General features: G+C 38.7%; 1 protein-coding gene across 1 annotated transcript in view; it reads left to right on the plus strand.

Annotated features, from left to right (window-relative positions):
* Positions 1-7,152: 7,152 nt before the first annotated feature.
* LOC146003583 (glycine receptor subunit alpha-2-like) overlaps positions 7,153-20,698 on the plus strand; it is a 39,352-nt gene continuing 25,806 nt past the window's right edge. The window contains exon 1 of the mRNA XM_083141886.1: positions 7,153-7,219. The gene's annotated coding sequence lies outside the window, so the exon portion shown is untranslated. The remainder of the gene's footprint in view (positions 7,220-20,698) is intronic.

A 20,698-nucleotide genomic window follows, 5' to 3' on the forward strand; every position in this document is an offset into this window, starting at 1 on the left:
CGCATCACTTGAGATTTTCACTTGTCCAAATACGGGAATTTTTAAAATTAACTAATTCCGTCGTTGGTGTCGTTAGCCGCTCAGATGCCACATGAGTCTGTCCAGAGAGCGGTGCAGGGGACAAGTCGACATATGCGACCCTCTTGTAAACAAGAAAAGCGTGCACATGTATACATATTTGCACGGGATTTGGAAGTATATTGAATATGACTTCTTGTGGCGTCTAACTGCAGAAGTTTCTTTAAATTAGTAATCACATTGTAATGAAAAACAAATAAATGGTAGGTAGCCTATGCTCCTGTTATTTATTGATGTATTGAAGTTTTTAGCTTGAATAAGTTAAAGTCTATGAAACTGGTAACATTTAAACAGGAGAAATGGACTTTGGTCAACATTTATATACAATTACCATGGTACGTATAATTGCTATAATCTTCAAAGATAAAGATATTTAGAACATTTCTGCGTTTAATTTTTATTGCATTTAATCTTTGATCAAGGAATCCAGTAAAATTAACCAAAAACTTCAATATTTCTTACTATTTTAATTAAATCAAAAAATACTTATATTTCCTTTATACGTGTATTCTTCAATAATAATGATTAATTTCAATTCTCACTTCGATTCTCGGTTAGCAATTACAAATACTATTATATTGTTACATACGTAGCTTAGCAACAATGCTTTAGAGGTATGACGCAAATTTGCAGCAACGAAAAGTGTTGAACGTTTCTGTGCAATTACCAAAGTTATTTCAAAAACACCTTTTTTTGAAGCGATCCAAATATTGCACGTTTTCGAATTCAAATCAGTAATATGACTTACCTTACAAGAACTGTTATGGATATGTGTAAAATCATATGTCGTAAGTACCTTTTCAACCTTTATTAAAGAATGAACGTCCAAAACTAAAGACACACCGTCATTTCTAAGTTTAGTTTACAAATTCTCCTAGAAATTCAAAATACCTAGTAGGCCTACCTGTATCATTTCAAATAATCCAAATATTTTTCTTAAACAGTGGGTGAGCATGAGAGTAGTAACAGCTGGTTTTTTGGCCGCCGCTGCTCACCCTAGCTCTCCTTTGGTGTTGCCGCTGTTTGTGGCATTGTTTCTACACAATTGAATTCGGCTGTGTTGGCTACGTGGCTTTTCAAGGATGGGTACACAGTTATTCACATCTATACATGGAAACATGTGGGTCAAATGCAAAAATAGAAGTGTCCATTTTCTTTGGCATTATCGATAATGGATTCTCCAAGTTCAAATAGCTCTTAGTTATCTTGCCATTGCACATGTTTGTAAAATTTCCACAATATCGCCTTGACCTCTCTCTACGGACATTAAATATCCTCGATTATGATAACTAGCTCTTGTGGTAGTAAGTTGCATAATACTGCGAATATGATCTTTGGCGCGTTTTTTTTACAAGTACATACATGTACTGATAGATATTGCATAAGTTGAAAGTTTGCAGTTACGCTTTCTTGAAGTCTTGTGTCTATATGTATGTGTGCCACTTTTATGTACGCACTTAGGAGTAAATTGTCGACGTAATGGAAAAATGAAAAATACCTCAAGATTACTATAATTTGTGTTCCTTTTGAACAGACAAGCAAAGTAATGGTAAAAACAAAAGTCAATACATAGTGCAAAGTTGCTTTTCCGGATTGGGTGTCAGTTTCCACGAATGCCACCGTGTTTTGAAATAAGTAACTGTAAGGAACCATTTTTTTCACTGTTACGTTGACTTTCTCTTTATATTGGGTTGGTGCGAATGAAATGTCCGCTTTGACGTCTGGTCGGAAACTCAGCTCAACCACACAACACAGGGATTGACTGAGGTCACAGGTCTAACGTCATAAACTCTGTATACGTCCAGCAAACAGGCTGGAGCACCCAGACTGTCAGGAGGCGGTGTGTTGCTGAACAGGGTCATCTCAAAGTGCACCATGCAGAACACACAATTGCGAGTGATTTGTCTTTACGAATTCAAACTTGGACATTCTGCTCAGCAAGCCGCCAAAGACACTAACAGTGCATTTGGGCTAGGAATGGTAAATGAACGCACCATTCGCCGCCGGTTTGTCAAATTGCGTTCCGGTGACACAGCATTGCAAAATGAACCCAGTGGCCATCGAACAACATCATGTTCGGATGAGCTCCTCAGGAACCCCGTGGAAGCGGACCCTAGGAAAAGTGTTCGTGCCATTGCAGACGAGTTAGGCATACACCATACCACTGTCGTTTGGCGGCTCCCTGCGATCAGTAAAGTGAAAAAGTTGGACTCATGGGTACCACATGATTTGACACCGGTCAACAAGACTCGCCGTCTGGAGGTGTGCAGTATTCTGAGTGTAAGGAATAACCTGGATGGTTTCCTGCATCGGATTGTCACTTCAGATGAAAAATGGATCTGCTATGACAATCATAAACGATCAGGACAACAATTGAATCGTGATCAACGTCCAGGGCGGTTTCCGAAACCACCTCTCTACCCACGGAAGGTGTTGTTGCTGGTATGGTGGTCTATGGTGGGTGTGATCCATCATGTCTTTCTCAAGCGAGGTGAAACCATCAATTCAAATTGTTACAGTGCTGAACTCCATGAAATGCACCACAAACTTCTCCACAAGCATCCAGCAATGGTCCACAGACATGGTGTCCTCGTGTTGCACGACAATGCTCGCCCACATGTCGCGCAAAGGACGGTGCAGGCTCTCCATGAGTTGCAATATGAAACCCTTCCTCATCCAGCATATTTTCCCGACCTCCCTCTCACTGACTACCATCACTTCCGGCATCTCGATCACTTCCTAACAGGGAAGACCTTTGCTGTTGATCGGGCGGTGCAACATGCCGTTGAGGAGATCTTTGCGTCGCAGACTCCAGACTTCTTTCGCCATGGAATCCAATTGTTGGCTGAGCGATGACAAAAGTGTGTGGCTGCAGACGGCGACTATTTTAATTAACCAGGTATTGTAGTTTTGATTTTTTTGGTCTTTGGCAATGACGCACCTGGGCCGGACATTTCATTCGCACCAACCCAATAGTTTAAGAAGTTCATCACGGTACTTGATTGACCGACTCACATTCATTTGTAGTATGCAAATGTTCTTTTCAGTTGATAAAAATGTGTTTGTTAATCTAATTTTAAATATTCCTTTTTGCTCCAACAGGCAGAAATTGCAGCCTTCTTTCAACGTGAAGCCAGTGGATGTGGTTAATGGTGTGCATGAATTTCGTCGTGGCAGCGGTTTTCTCGAATATTTCTGCACACACTGGCCTTAGAATGCTGTCAGCAGATATTCGAGACTCGCAGCCACGTTAGCACATTCGAAAAAAACTCGATGAAGAATGAGCATGAGTTGTGTTGTGTCTTTTCAGGCGAATGGCAACGAAAACGGTGAATGTGAGTGAGTGAGTGAATTAAAATTTCTGCGTCGGTACACATGGTCATTTTGCACCATTCAGAATATACAGGGAAAATTCCCTTGTCTAATTCCTGACCTTAGAATTGAAGAATAGGTGTAAAGAGTTCTTTAATAAGAATTAAAAGCGCAAGGCTGTAAAGGGAAAGGACATACACACAACACATTAAAAAAGTAAGGTATTATAAACTTCCTCAGATACAGTGCAAAAGGCCTGTACTTCTCAAATCCTAAAAACATTGGTAAAATCACTCTCATCATTTCCCAACATGGAGGATAAACAGTTGAGATTTTTAAATTGACACATTAGATAAGAATATGCTGAACATTTAAAACAATATTATATGTATGACAGATAGGAGGGCTCACATGTGAATGTACCAGCAAGGGTGTTGTTTTTAAACATACATACGTACAAAACCGACAAACATTTACCTCGTACAGAGGATCTGAAAACTAACAAGTTCTCCTTGTAAAGTTTTGTTCGTTGAAGCCCCGTTCCAGCGATACGAGCTCTAAAAAAACGAAATTTGACATAATTCATTCAGCCATATGGCACAGATTTACATTATTCCTCTTGAAAAAGTGTTGCCTGTTATGGAGAGTGAAATTGCAGGTTGTTAATACATATCCTGAAACATAAATATATATTTATTTTACTATAAAAAAGGATTTCATGCATTTTCGTGCACAGGCATTAAAACTAAATTTCCGTTGTTTGGTTACACATTCCGCCCGCAATGTTCAAGTTAAAACTGATGTTAATATTTGGACCAGAGAATTAAAAAGGTTTAAAGTTATTTTTAGTTTTCCTTTCATGTTAAAACAAAAGAAAAGTTATTACAAAAGCAACGTTTTTCGTTACTTGAAAAAGCAACTGAGTTATAGTTACACATTTTAACATAATTGTAGATACCATTACATCATGGGAGTGATTTGGGGCCTACATTTGAGGAGGCAGAATCGAATTTGTAGCTTAACTTTGGGCGGGGGGGGGGGGGCAGACTCGAAAAGTTTTCCAAGTCATAAAAAGAGCGTCCAGGATTATTTGTTAAATAACTGTGACATTTACGAAATCACAAATATTAGTATTGATTACTTTGCTCCTTAGGTCCCAGGAGGTTAACAAAAGTACTTCTTAATTTTAATAAACCTGAAAATTTTGGGGACAAACGTCACTCCTGTCCACGCCAAGTTACTCTTATGCATTACATGAAGAATAAATAGTTGCATGCAATTCATTACGCCCAGAGATTGACTTTGATACTGGTCAAATTATTAGCAATGTATTGTCAAAAATATTCAGGAATTTTTAAGGAAATAAATTTTGTACATACGAGTACACATAGGCCAGCACCACACCGGATCCGACACGACGCGACGAGTCATTTTTGTTGCAAACTGACTTGAGAACGTTTAACATGGGGCTCTTATGACCGGCCGCACATTGGTCGAAACATTTGACTCGAGTCACGTTGCGACGGTTTGCGACAAAATAGTGAATGTCTGGGGAATTTGGTATCGCAAGGAGCGGCTTGCGACAAAACGATCTGCCCATGCGTGCATCCATTCAATTCAGTCACAGGTATCTAATTAGAGACCGAAAACACTTAAAGCAAAAATTTCCGAACCGGGGGACAGTATCATGGTGGAAATATTTTTATTTAATTGCAAATTAAACGTGATTGTATTCTGACAAAGGCGATCGCTGAGACATAAAATCTGGATGACTGGATTAATGTTGGTGTATAAAAAGTTTGTGTTCCACTTGTGCGAGGTACGACATTTAAGAATCTATGAACGTAGATGATTGCTAATGCTGATGCTAACCTCTAACCACCGATAATTATCTTATTTAACAGGAGAATAATGTTTATTGTGATTTGTAGGACTAATCTTGTGCTTACGTTGTCGGAAATTGTGCAGTTCAGTGGCGCATTCCTCAAATTTGACCTGGTTTACCGCAACAATTCTCATTTATTGAAAATATTTATTATATAGAAAAAAAGTTGGTTTACTGGAGGTAAACCAGTTAACATGAGAGAATACGCCACAGGTGCAGTTCAAAGTGTAATGGCCACGTTAGTGACGTAAGCAATAATTAAAGGTAACACAAACTGACTCGATTCATAACATATAAAATGATACATTAAATGTACACATAGCCTACATTGATGCATTGATTCAGCTGTGAATTGCATGTACCGTTAACCCGCTTCCTAATTATCACAGGCATACCTAGACCTATTGCGTACCTGGATTTCAGCTAACTAACAAAATGACTCGTTGTGTCGCTTTGTGACTCGTCGTGTTGCCTTGCTTCGTGTCGCGTCCTGTCAGATCCGGTGTGCGGCTGGCCATAGGATTAGCAAAAGTTGAATGAAGTGGGCTACATCCCGGAGCCTCGCATCCCATGGGGCTTGTCCAAAAATATTGTGAGGAATAGAAGTGAGAAAAATTGATGGAAAAGGCTCTTTGTGGGCAATAAAACTAAAACATTTTGTTTTTATCTGCCTTAAAATTCTAGTTAAATGCTACAATTTGAACGAATGCGTGAAATATTTATTATTTTAAATAAACCGATCTGTAGTTGTCTGATTATAAAAGCCACGCCAATAGAAATAAGCTAGGAATATAAAAAATCATCTTATCGAATTTGTGGTGGTTGTTCGTGTTATGATTAATGAAATTTAGGAGTGAGCGCTTCTGCTTGCACTACGCAACAATGAGCACTGAGAATAGAAGAATGGAAAAAGCTTTTTCAGATTGGAGATAATAAAAGCTTACCTCGGAATCCTGGTGTATGCAGGATTTCTTTCTGGAGAGGCTGCAATTGTACAGGTGGATAGTGTATAGCTTCTTACTGGGGGCGACATTCATGATACGATATTTCTTATATTAAAAACTGGTTACTCTAAAAAAATGCAATCGGGTGTCATTTTAATGCGAGTTTGAATTTACCACTGGTTTTTCCCTTGTTCATCACTGTTTTTTTTTTAAAAAAAATGTTCATTTGCTCAAAAAATCGGAGCGGGTTGTAGCTTCCTCAGCTCCACCTCTGTGTAAGCCAGTGCCTCGTAACAACCACGTCAAAAGAACGAGTGTCATTACTGGCAATATTGTCCATAGAGAGAATCGGCTCATCTCTGGACAATTCGGAACTCGTGAGTGTATTCAGTTACAGAGAAAGCAGAGAAATACATTTTTAGTGTAAGTGAAATGATTAAATATCATTTTAATCAGTATTTTTATTATTATTTGATCATAATTTTCCTGACGTATGTTTGAAAGTTTTGTATCGATATACGTTGAGATTTCAATTCAATGAACGGATGGAGCCTAGGGCCGACCAGGGCATCACGATATGTTGCTACGCCAATACGAGTACATTTAGTTTTGTCGAAAATTTAGAATGTGAGTGATTATGTGTGCAATAAATATGCTCTTTGGAAGTTACATATTTTCGAAGTTAATGCTCCGTATAAATACAAACTTTTCTAAGAGAACTGCGCCATCCTCAAGGCAATGAATTGTGTTTCTATGTATCGTAAGGAAAATTAAATTCGAATTCAGATAGTGTGATCGATAGAAACATTAACTAACCGCATTACGTGCTCTCTAACAGCTATTCAACCTCTTGCGCAAATATTTACTCTCATATTTCCATTGTGTGGGAAGTTCTGCAACTGAGGTAGCAACGGTTCAGGGGAACAGTAGGGAAAATGATTTTGTGAAGTGTGTTGCTATACCCTGATATTGCATTTGACAGTTCGCAACGATTGCCACTGTAAGTAATGTTCTATTTTCTCAATGTGTTGTTTTCTTTTATTGGCAGTAGAAAAACGATAGATGTAACAGGTTCACTGTGTATGTGAGTGTACCAATTGACAGATTGATTGATTGATTTACTTTATTTTACTTCGCTTTTTGTGCAACTTTTGGCTAATCTGCCAAGATGGGGATGAGTGATGATAGGATGAAATCGATGAATGGACTCTTACAAATATCCATACGTAAGCCGGGGTTTGAACCCGGCACCCCTGGCGTTGTAGCTCCAATGGACAGAGGGATATGTAGAATACCAATATACATTTATACTTTTTGAAATGTTGATTTTTTTATTTGCTTTAATTTACTTCGCTTTTGTGCCAGTTTTGGCTAATTGCGAAGATAGGGATGAGTAATGATATGAAGAAATTGATGAATAGACACTCCAAAACATCCATGCCCAGGCAGGGATTCGAACCCGGGACCCCTGGCGTCATAGCGCGATATGTTAACCACTCCCCGGCGAGGGCCGGCCTAAAATGTTGAATCATAGGATTTTTATTAAAGACCATGTACTGTCTTGGTCGATAATTCCTTTATTCATCATTAGAGCCCGGAAGTTCAGGCATTTATTTTCGTTAAAATAGGCAGGCAAAAAGGCATTTATAATGTGGAAAATAGGCACTAAAAATAAAAAAAAGGCAAAATAAACCTAAAAATGGCACATTTGGAAGTCGCTTACTTTTATCCATAATTTCTGGCAAAATGTTAAAAATCTTAATTGGGAAGAGCATTTCAATTTTTTCCGTCTTGATTGCACATAACTACATGGTGCTTTTTAAGTTCTCAACATTCATTGCTAGTCGTCTGTCAGAGAGAATGTTTTTCATAATAGAAAATGATCTTTCACGAATTGAAGCCGCTTCATTTTCTGGAAGAGCATCGATCACCTCACTGATTTTTTGAAGGTTGTTAACATAATATATAGCTGCCCATCTCGTCAAGACTGGTTGTGGAGGTAAACTAAGATCAATCCCAACTTCCTGAAATTTTCGGGTTTGAGAGGGAGATTTCAGAAATATCTTCTTTGTGTTCGAAATCAACCTGTCCACTTGAGCAGTCAATCATGCACAAGAAATGTTAACCGAAAGGCAATATCCTAACTCAGCATGAAATACTTTTTTCTCACACTTTTCTCCTTCAGCAATGTTGAAACGTGCGTGAGTTCAATCTTACTTAAATAAGGCGAAAATTATTCACATAATAAACGGAAGAAAAATAAATGCCAACAACGTTTTTTGGGAGAAAAATAATTTATATACACATTTTTTTTTAAAAAAATTGTCATATTTCATTGAAAAAGGCAAAAAAAGGCATTATAATTAAAAAAAGGCAGTGGGGTCCCAAATAGGCAAAATAGGCAAAATGAAAAGGCTTCCAAAACATTCGAAACAACATAAGAAACGTATATCCGGAAAAATTTTATCAATATATGCAGTAGATAAAAAGAGGCATTTTGCCAAACTTCCGGGCTCTATTCATCATACAAACAGCTATCAACAGCTATAGCAACTTGAATATGTTAACAGCACCAAACCTGACCTGCAACATTTTTGCTAGAGTAAATGCTACATAAATGTTTCCAAAAATCGTATAGTAGATAGTACTTTACACGGAAGCATTTCATGTAACATTTCGGTAAGCTTTTGCTATGTATAATATATACAGCACTAAAGACACGCGAGGTACACCATCTATGGTGAGTTTGCGTTGTTTACAATTGAAAAAGCTAAAATATCCTTCAATACGTGTTCAGTAAACGCTATAAAGTGTGTATTTAAGGAGCGCCATTGATTTGAACCTAATTACCTTTTAATAGGAAACGTTATTCCTCTCTGTAGAATAGTTAACGGCGTTTAAGCGTATGAAGTGACACATTGCCTCACTCGGCCGTCATTACAACTGTACTCGTGACCTAAAGGCCGCTTTTGATTGGATACGCTACGAAATTTGCTTCGGAAATAGAACCGGTCCTATCCTTGAGAAATGCAATGAATATGCAATGGCATCTGAAATGCCATAAAATCTTTCACTTTAGACGGTAACATTTTGATCATGGTATAAATGTTAAGAAAAATGCTAAGGATCATGCTTTCGTCTACGTCTCACGTATGCATCTAATATCAGAATTAAACATGTGAGTAGGTTAGGCAGGTAGAGTTTAGTGTTGTTAGCGTATTTTGCACTTGATCAGCGGTGGAGATTAGGAGGGGCGAGAGGGGAATTTGCCTCCTTATATTTGCCAGTTTTGCTACCTCGCTATGCTAAATCTTATCTACCATGGTAAAGTAAAGTGTCTTTGCCATCCTAGTTTTGGAACCCAATCGCCGCTACTGAGTCAGGAGACAAATACGTGGCGTTATAAAGTCGTGCTAACAGTATATCACCAAGTTGATCAAGCTGTCGCTAGCAGATAATATTCATTATGTAGCGAAACTCAAAGCATAAAATGGTTCCTGCTTGAAAGTCAAACGTGAAATGTCTTTTAATTAAAAAGCAATTTCAACTTTCAACTTTCTATAGGTCGAAAAAAGCTAATTTAGCAATGCAACTGACCTTCAAGTTAAGTTCATTGGATTCCCATGTATTGTTGTTCCAATCATGATTAGTTTATAATTGATAATAACACATGATTTAATTCCTTTAGTTACTGTTAAATACTAATGTGTATGTGTCGAAGTGAATGAATGAATAACCAACCACAGAAAATACATTTTTGCATTTATATTTAATATTTAGACCTTTTGTTTTACAGTCTTGTGTACTATAAGCAACCCTTTCGCAATAAGGTTCTATTCTAGAATAAAATATAATAGAATCGCCTTTATTGAACTGGCGTCTATTGCAGGAATCGAAGTAGGATTTTGCTGTTTGAGTTTTTTTGAAAGTCAACTTTGTGTACAAATAATCTAATCGGACTGGACCTACAGTTTTTAAGTGGGATACGAATCACTATGTACCTTCACCGTGTACCGAACCCGGGACTCCTTGGTTACAAGGTTACTCGTACTATTGAAACTGTTAAAATCATATTGTTTTCGCAAAATCTACAGACCAAGATGTCTAGCTATCCTGCCTACCAGTGGTAGAAAGCGTGAACAAGCGGGAAAGCTAATAGGTAGGGTCCAGATGACGGCAAGGACTCGCTGAGGAACGCTTTAAGTACAGGGTGTCCCACGAACGGTGCAACTGGGAAATAAGAGTGGCGTTACTTTGTAACCGAAACCTGTACATACATAAGTCATACACCAAATGTTAGCCCTGTCCAAGTAGATATTTTTAAACATAGAAACAACGAACGGGGTGCAGTGTTGTTCATGCAGTGTTGCCAAATGTAAGTGAAAGTGTAAATTTATTTTTCCACAAAGCATGGAAAATTGCATGTCAAACATTCGTACGGAAATTTGGACGTCAATTTCCACGTTGGGTAGGTGGACTATCTCGCCATCTATAGTTAAGAGAAGAAAACCGATCGTTTTCGCGTATAGCCAATCCTGAAATGCCTCGTAAAGGCGTACCGGTCCAAATGGGTGTTTTAAAAAAAAATATGAGGTACAGTGGCAACACTGTTGATGTTTGAAGGCAACAAAAGGTGTGTTTAGTGATGGTCTATGACATGGAAATACTGGAAACAGGAAAAAAAGAAAATGAAAATTTTCTTTTTTTCCTGTTTCCAGTATTTCCATGTCATAGACCATCACTAAATTTTCATTTTCTTTTTTTCCTGTTTCCAGTATTTCCATGTCATAGACCATCACTAAACACACCTTTTGTTGCCTTCAAACATCAACAGTGTTGCCACTGTACCTCATAATTTTTTTTAAAACACCCATTTGGACCGGTACGCCTTTACGAGGCATTTCAGGATTGGCTATACGCGAAAACGATCGGTTTTCTTCTCTTAACTATAGATGGCGAGATAGTCCACCTACCCAACGTGGAAATTGACGTCCAAATTTCCGTACGAATGTTTGACATGCAATTTTCCATGCTTTGTGGAAAAATAAATTTACACTTTCACTTACATTTGGCAACACTGCATGAACAACACTGCACCCCGTTCGTTGTTTCTATGTTTAAAAATATCTACTTGGACAGGGCTAACATTTGGTGTATGACTTATGTATGTACAGGTTTCGGTTACTAAGTAACGCCACTCTTAATTCCCAGTTGCGCCGTTCGTGGGACACCGTGTAATAGGAAGATTTCATATGCATAACTCGTTCTGAAGCTTCTAATGCAAAATAGCCAGGGATGTTACGAATATAATCGCACTACATTCGATTATTTTAGTGCATTTAAAGAGGATTCTGTGACTGAGGAAGCCTAGAAGGGAAAGATTATAAACTTCGTTCCTTTTTGTAAGTTTTGCTACCCATATGGTCTTTAGAAATACAGTTAAACGTAGCTAATTCTTGCTGTTCGGAATTAAGGTCTGCTCTTCGGGGTAAAGGCGGTCAGGGGCATGATGCTGATCACATCACCACTACCTTCGGCCGTGATCAAGAAAGGGGGGGCTAACTCCACATCCCCTATATGCCTTGATGGCGTGGTCCAAAGCACAGGGGAGCACAGTTTTCTTATATAATAATAACAATTCTGCTATGTAGTCCTGGAGTGGAGCATACGTTAGTGCAAAATAATGATGATAATGCGTAGAAATTGCTTACTCTGATGTATGATGTACAGATAAAGTTGATATATCAGCAAATCCACTTCCACTCACCCATCTCTATTAGAAGCTTTCGGTAACAGTTTCATGGATCGGAGACACACTTAAATCGGATATTTTGTGTTTCTCGTGGTTAGTACTTACCAATCATGTATTGTGGAACATGGTAGAAGGTGCCATTATGCTTTTTCACGAGAACAAACACATTTTCTGCTAAGATAAGCCACTTTCCTGAATGCTACGGAAAGCACGTCACAGTGCGATATCGCCTGCTTTGCGAATGATAACGCTTCTTTTGTTTTCGAATATCAGTGTTTCCAAGTCTATCGTGCCTGAAAATATCTATGTTCTACGAATTATTGGGTTTTTGAAATTAAACTTTCAAGTCACGAAACATGCAAAGTTAGCCAGGTTAGGGTAGGTTTGGTTAGTTTAGGTAACGTTAGTAAAAATTAAGAGATTAACTTACCTTCACAACATATTTCACGTATTTATTCCATGACACATCCTTCTTGCCCGCAGCCGGCGCTCCGGCATCCGTAGGGTAAGTTTTTTTTTTTTTTTTTTTTTTTTTTTAATTTTTTTACACTTTCTGTCAGTAATCATTCACGGGAACGAGGTATGCCTACGAGGTTAGGTTAGGTTCCATTAGCACTCATTTCACCCCTAAATATGTGCTTCATCATCGACAAATGTCCTCAGTACGTTCAATCACGCATATCCGGACAACATCGGTTTTTCTGGATTTTCTGCTCCAGGAAATTTTCCTCGCCTTGGGATTTTGTTTGTTGAATTCCTTATACAATAATCGAAGGGATCTTCTACGCCCGATAATAACCTAAAGTCACATCCATGACATGACATTTTCTCGAAAAAAAAAAGTGTGCACGTTTCACGAAAAAAAGCGTGCGTTTGGAAACCCTGATTCCAATAGCGAGATCGCGTGACTCCCAACGCTAGATCCATATGCAGGTACATAATGGAAACGACGGCATAATGTTCTCGATCTTCACAAAAGGCAATATTATTACATCAAAACTGATTATTTATTGTTTTGCTGCATTCTACGGTGACGTTTTAGGAAGAAAATACCTCGATGAACGTCGTAAACCTTGGAAAAACTCATTTCAGTAAGTAGTTTCTTGAGTAAAATTGAAGAAATGTGTCTCCGATCTATGAAACTTTTACCGAAGCTTTCTACTATCACAAGAGAAGCACAGTTACCAACTCTAATGGCAAATAAGAATTAGATTTTTCTGTTTTCAAGAGGCCTAAATTATAATATAATATAACAAAAAAATAAGGAACGTCATCATTTCTTTTTACAAAAAGTAAACTGATAAATCACCTAAGAGAACTAATTTTCATCAGTACAAATTCCAACTCCTTGACACACTGTACGTGAGAAGTGAAATGAGTTGGCAACAGTTCTTATTTGTTTCACTCCAACGCTGTTCCAACATTTCTGATATTTACATTACATAAAATTACCACATGCATGTTTGTTGCTTATTCATATGGCTTGACCTCCTTGTCGATCAATGCTTTTCTTCGACGCTGTCTCTTTCTAATTCTATTTCGGGAGCATGCGTTCCGTCTATTTCTGATATGACTTAATTTCACGTTACTCACACTGCCGTAAAATTAGTAACAACGAAATTAGAACGTTTACAATGCACAAGTCGACTCCGTCGCCGAGTTGGAAGTTCGAGAAATGCAGGAAAGACTTGTTGGAGCTGTGTTCACGACAGCGGTGAGCAATGCCCTGACACAAACGTGGAAGGAGGTTCTTTCTCCATGGGGCTTTAATGCCAGCAGAAGGTTGCAATGCACATTACACTCTTCAACAGGGTATTAATTAATAGAAGGTATTCAATATACTAAAATATCCTTGGCCGACGTACGTGGTGGAGCGGTTAGCGCAGCTCGCTACGACACCAGAGGACCTGAATTCGAATTCCTACGGTGTTCGTTCACCAATTTAATCATTTGAGGGATTCAGTCCATACGTGATGTAACAAGACAGTTTTGAGAATAACGCATATTTAGATACTTTAGTGCTATGTCTAGCTGTTGGAGCACAAACACAGTGGTGCCTCTATGAGTAAGAATTTGAAAATTAGGAGATACTTACTTCTATACTCTGTCCCATCTATCTCTGTAGGAGGCGAACGAAAACAAGTCTCTGCACAAGTAGTGACGCGAGACTGCTCCACCAATGAACACTTGAGAGAGATCAGGACTGCGTGGAGGGGAAAAAGCGACTGCAGTTAACAGCCTTCGTAGCGGCGTGTGCTACTTCCTTCCAGGGACGTAGCTAGGTTGATCAGTTCGGGGGGGGCCAAATCTAAAATTTGTTCCTATGCAAATATTACCCAACAGTAAAGAGTTAAACAACTCTGCGTGATGCACACACACACACCCCCACCCCCCCCACACACATATATATATATATAATGTTTATATGTACATTATATTACATTATAATATTGCTACATATATAGTGCATTGGTATATAAAACTACTACGAAGTGTATATAATATATATGTGAATACTGGAGGTCAAATAAACATTAGAGTTCAAGAATTTTCAGGAAGCAAATCAATTTATGAAAGTACTACTATTAAACTATTACTTTACAGTTTTCTTAATGTATTTTACTTTCTGCCTGTCTCAATGACAACTTCTTCTTTTTTATCGAAACTACTGTGGAAGTGCTAAGCTGATTTCTTGACATCTGATAAATTATTCTGTGCAGGATTTTTCCTATTTAGCTATTCTGGAGAATCCTCCTGTGGATTGCATTATTGTCTGTCAAGATATTTGATATTAAGTTTCCGGAAAGACAAAACTACTACATTTATTTTCAACACAGCTACAAATGCAACCATCATGAGGATTCTTCCAAACCTACAGGTGAAAGAGCCTCGCCGATGGTGTAGTGGTAAGGTCGTCGCCTTGTAATCAAGGGGTCCCGGGTTCGATATCCGGTGGAGATAATGGCACAGTGGTTCGGATCCCACTTTAAACTGTAGGTCCAGTCCTGATTAGCCTTTCTGTGCATAAAGTGAAGACAACAAATCAAACAAACAAACCTACAGATGAAATCTTACACATATTCATTTTTCAGAATTTACGAAATCTGCTTAGCACTTTCAGAGGAGAGATGTTTTTGAAAATTCCTCTCTGCTGAGACATGCAAAAATCAGTACAACGATTCATTCTTTCAAGCAAGCAATAACAATTTTACTTTCACGAGTCATCATGTAAGTAAACTGCTACATTTTCTTCGTCCTCTTGCATCTGCCCCGCCTCCCTCCCCCAAAGCCCTCCTGCCTCCTCACTCAAGTTATTCCTTGCTCGAGGGCACCGAGGTCATTGGACTGTTCTGGTACTTGGCACCCTGGATAGAAGCAAAATCTAGCAGAATGAACAAAATGAATCGGAAACAAAGATTTACTGGGGAAGGGAAAATTTAACCATATTTGCGTATTGCCTTTCAGAAACTGTGCTCTCAAACAGCAGGGGTACAACCCAGGGATAAGTCTTCTCTACCATTTGATTGTCATTTCCTTCCCTTTATCTTCTCCATCTTTCCCTTGTTCCCTTAAAGCAAGAAAGACCGCTCCTTGCAATTTGTCAGGTTCGACAGGTGACGACTGTCCTCTCGCAGGAATATTTTATGACAGGCAGTTCAGAGAGTATTTGGGACGCAGTGCCGCCTTTGGTTGTCCGCAACCTTCGCGCCAACATTTGTTGAACAAGCTTGTTGTATTGTCTCCATTCAAGCTTTGTGCTGGTCTTAGGACCGCCTTGTGCCTTGTCAAGACGTTGCTTTCCTGAAGATAGAAGATCGCGTTTTATTCGTATTTCTGGGCCTCCTCGATGGCGCAGTGGTAGCGTCGTTGCCTTGTAATTAAGGGGTCCCGGGTTCGATACCCGGTGGAGGCACATAGTGGTTCGGACCCCACTTTAAACTGTAGGTCCAGTACCCATTAGCCTTACTGTGCATAAAGTGGACTTAAAACAATAACTCAATCAATCAATCGTATTTCTGGCTGCGAATTTAGGCAGGGACGTAATGATAACAATAATAGGACGTTACAAAATCATATTAATAATAGTAATAATGATGACGACTTTAACATTGAAGAAATTATTTTCAAATTTAAATTCTAGCAGTATTCCATCGCAAGCAGCACTGTACATTACGCGAGTGATTTGTAACTCTCCTCCAGACACAAACGTACGCAGGATTTTCTTTCGGAGGGGAGGTGGAGAGAGACAATATAAAATATTTGGTAATTACCACTTTTGGGATTCCTTTTTAAAGTTGTTCAAAGAGAGAAATGGTATCTAGGGTCATTTTAGGGGGTGTGGGGGTTGCACTTACCAATTTGTTTTTTTCCCCGAGTTCTTTACAGATTTCATTTCAAAATTTTGTTTCTCTCAAAGTTTCGGGAGAGTTGTAGCCTCGTCAGCTCCCCCATGTGTGCACCAATGCCTCGAGATGTAATAGGAAAAATAGGACGCGTGCCACTTTTCTTTCGAAAATTATGCACCTCTAAACTTGCACCCTGCATTATCGCAAAACGACGTTGGTGGTTTGTACAAGTGTCATGAAGACACTGACTTAGAAATAAACAAAGTGTGAAAATACCTGTCTCAGTTCGTGTTATCAGTAGGGAGCGCGTTTATAATAGCCACAAACCATGCTAAATAGACAGGTAAATTGGCGCCAAAAATGACAACTTCAAAAAGCCCAAAAGTAGGTAGTAAATATCAACTTGTTATTACCTTTCTTTTCAGTTCATTTGTGAGTTTTCCTTCATTAATTGCCATTTATTTTTATTCTATGTATATTTTATTTTTCAAATTTTGTACCGCTTTTTTGTTACTTTTAGTTAATCGCAATGTTGACGATTATGAATGGCAATTAATGAAGGAAAACTCGCAACCGGCCATCACAATTATATGTAATATGCAGAATATTATTAGCGACTCAAATATTCTGGTTTTTCTTGTTGTTTTTTAACATTCTCAAGAATAAATTCACATTTTTGCTTTATATTGCATATTTCTTATAACGACACGTTCACCACGGCGGGCCTCCCAGGTGTGGTTTACCACGTTATCTTATAACCAAAGAGTGCCAGGATCAAGTCCCGATGGAGGCACATTACACAATGGGTCGGAGTCCAATTGACATTATAAATCCAGTTCCAATTAATATATTTGAGCATAAAATGGACTTTAAACTATTTTTGATTACGATGACAAGTTATTGTAATAATGAAAGAAAATAATATCTCCTTCAGGATTCAAACCTAGGACTCAGTTTTACAGAAATTGTAATCTCTAGGCCAGTGGTTCCCAAAGTGTGCGCCGCGGTGCCCTGGTAGGCTTACGGGGCCGCCGCGTGATGTTCCAATATTTTCAATGAAATTCAGTCATCGATATGATTGTTCCAAATACATGTTCTTATTTTGTACTTGTTACATAAAAAATGTTTCTGAATTTTAAATATGTTTATTTTTTAACTTAAGCCAAGCAACGTAAGCACACTAACAGAGCGTTACAAGTGTTGGATAGGGCCTCCCCGGTGGCGTAGTGTTAGAGTTCGCCACCTTGTAATTAAGGGGTCCCGGGTTCGTTACCCGGTGGAGTCACATAGTGGTTCGGATCCCACTTTAAACTGTAGGTCCAGTCCCAATTAGCCTTACTATGTATGGACTTAAAACATCAATTCAGTCAATCAAAGCAAGTACTAGATAGGCCTACATTCATGACGTAGGCGCTGTGGAAAAATCTTGAAACACGAAGGGCGCCGTGAAACGAAAATGTTTGGGAACCCCTGCTCTAGACAGTGGAGATTAGCTTTGTTCCTTCGTTCGTCAGTGCTGTATATATTTTTTAAAACAATGCAAATATAGGTAAAAATTATTTCTCCGTTCTGCGAGGTATCGGTAGAAAGTTAACATCTGCTAGCAATGCCAACAATGCATTAGTGTACATGTTATTATCTCGGCTTCCACTCTCTCCGACATTCATTCTAAACCATGGCATTACTTATTTAATTTATTCCAGTGTTCGTGGCGGAGTGGTAAGCGTAAAGGGCTACGAAATCAGAGATCCCATGTTCAAACCTCCACCAGCCATTGGTGACTCATTCTGTTTGTCTATGCTCCCATCACTTTTCCATCCGTCCATCATTCATCAATCCACATCGACTTGTCGTAAAAATTAATCTACGAGGTAGGAAAAAAGGTAAAATAGCCAAAATGGAAACCTATTGAATTTCAGCCGCCTCAGTGGCTGAGCACGTTAGCTCCCGAATTACGATTTTGTCCCCAAATGTTCTATGTCCTCTTCATGCACAAATAGGAGGCCAATCGGGACTGGACGTACAGTTTAAAGTTTGATCCGAACCACTATGTGCGTCCACTAGATATCGAACCAAGGATATATATGGAATTATATGGTGACGACATTACCACTACGCGAAGTCCTCCCCTGGACAGGCAGGCGTGTCTTTTGTTACTGTCCATTCATTAATTTCTTGTATCACCGTTGCATATCTTTGACGAAAATCAAAGTACATCCAGTGTTCGAATTAAAATGGGGGGGGGGGTAATTTAACTCCTGACCATGTAAAGAATTTACCCTCATAAGTATATTCTAGATCATATTTTGCCATTGCTCAGAATTTGACGCAATCATTTCTTTCAATTTCAAGTAAATGTTACATTAATATCAACATATATATTGTCAGTTTCTGAACTAAATTTTACATTAAAATTAATACTGTTGTTGGTTTGCAAATTACAATATATATATTTAATGATAAAATATTTCCTGATTAATTTGCCTTCCTCTAAGAAAAATAATTCTGATATTAAATAAAAGTCCACTGAGACGAGATCAGTGATTACTGAAATCTTGTACACTCATTGGAAAATTTGTGTTATTTACTTTGAACCCAAGAAATTTATATAAATCAGTCCGTATGTTTTAGATACGGGATTCTTGAAACCCCTCCCCCTAGAGAAATTTCTGCCCAATGCAGTTGGCTTTCTATCAGGTACAATTCTCAAAATTAGAATAGGGAAGCTGTGAAATTTTTCCCTCAGCATTTTTTTTCAATTTGAACACTGGATACAGACATACACATATTTAATTTTTTAAATTTAATCTACGAACACACACACACACACACACGCATATATAATTGTTTTACAAAACTAATTGGTACTCACTTTGTAATTCGCCCACAGTTCCATGCATTTTAGATGGTATGACGTGCCTTCGTGTTCCTTGATTTTTTCACATGCTTTCTTCCAGTTGCGCATCCCTATTTTCCTGAAATTTGGTTCTGCATATCCTGAATCTGTGCCAAATTTACGGCATGGAAAACAAAAGCATGCGTCAAGTTCCACACTATATTCTAGCCACGGCGCAGATGCAAACCAGTGTTTTTGAAACGTAGTATTTGGATAGTTTTGCAAAAGTGGTTGCCTAGGATTATCTACCCCAAGATCAGTAATTGTTTTCACATTAGTACATTCACTTGTTTTGTCTAACTTTGGAACGTCAGAACTTGGACCAACACCCTCTTCATTGCCGTCATCTTTCACATGTTTTGAGATAGTTTTAAAATATCCGGTTTTGATAAATTTATCCATTCAAGATGGAAATGCACAACAACGCTAGAACTCTTCCCACACAAGAACAAATACACAGTGACCGTAGGAACCCGATAGCAGACCTTCCTCGCAAGCAAGAACACAAAGCTAATCTGTGGCTCTGAAGCTGAAGCATAGAGCAATTTTAAATCTCAGAACAATGTCAGTACTGGAGAACTCTCTCCATAGCCTATGTCGCTAGACCACCTACTGTTGACCGCTCGGCCACGGCGGAGTCTTTGATTCCATCTGTATTGGAAGGGTCATTTGCAACAAAAGGGTCGGATCTCTGGTTTCCAGGAACTTAGGGCAAGGGTAATAACCTCTAAGCAGGCAGATTTTATGACCTTGGTTATAATCTGGTAAGCAAGGAAAGGGTGGAATTTTGCTGTCCTACATTTGCTTCCGAAGATTTTCTTCGGAACAGTGTTTCCAACTCTGCTACAAATTTACCAGAAAATAATATGTAGTATTAATTAAGGATAATTTTTAATCGATCAAAATTTTGTTTGCGGGGGCCAGAGTTACAACTGCCGGGGCCAAAGCCCCCCCAGGCCCCCCCTAACGACGTCCCTGCTTCCTTCTGCCCACTCGATATCCTCCCATTCTCTGACGCTATGCAGGGCCTTCATCCAGAGTTAGCTGGAACAGGGTATAGCACTGAAATGTTGATACTTCACAATTCTAAGTTATAGCCTACATGTAACTCAATTTACATGGAAACTGACACCAGGGGTCCCGGGTTCGAATCCTCACCTGGGCATGGATGTTTGTGAGTGTCTATTCATCAGTTTCATCATATCATCAACCTTCCCCATCTTTGCAAATGAGCCAAAAAGTGGCACAAAAAGCGAAGTAAAATAAAGCAAATCAATAAATCACTCCATGGAAACTGAAGTTTCGGCACTTCGTCGACCCCGTCACAGAGTGTCAAAAAAAAAAGAAAAAAAGAAGCGAAATATGAAATATTCCACTTGCGTGTAGTAGTACCCACAATCTGACACTTCGACATCCCTGAACTATGATCCGTTTTCGAGATATTCAGTTTTTTAGGATTGGTCAAAGTGTCGTATCTCAACATAT

Source organism: Lepisma saccharinum, chromosome 20 (genome assembly GCF_977018435.1).
Source record: "Lepisma saccharinum chromosome 20, izLepSacc3.1, whole genome shotgun sequence".
NCBI lineage: Eukaryota > Metazoa > Arthropoda > Insecta > Zygentoma > Lepismatidae > Lepisma > Lepisma saccharinum.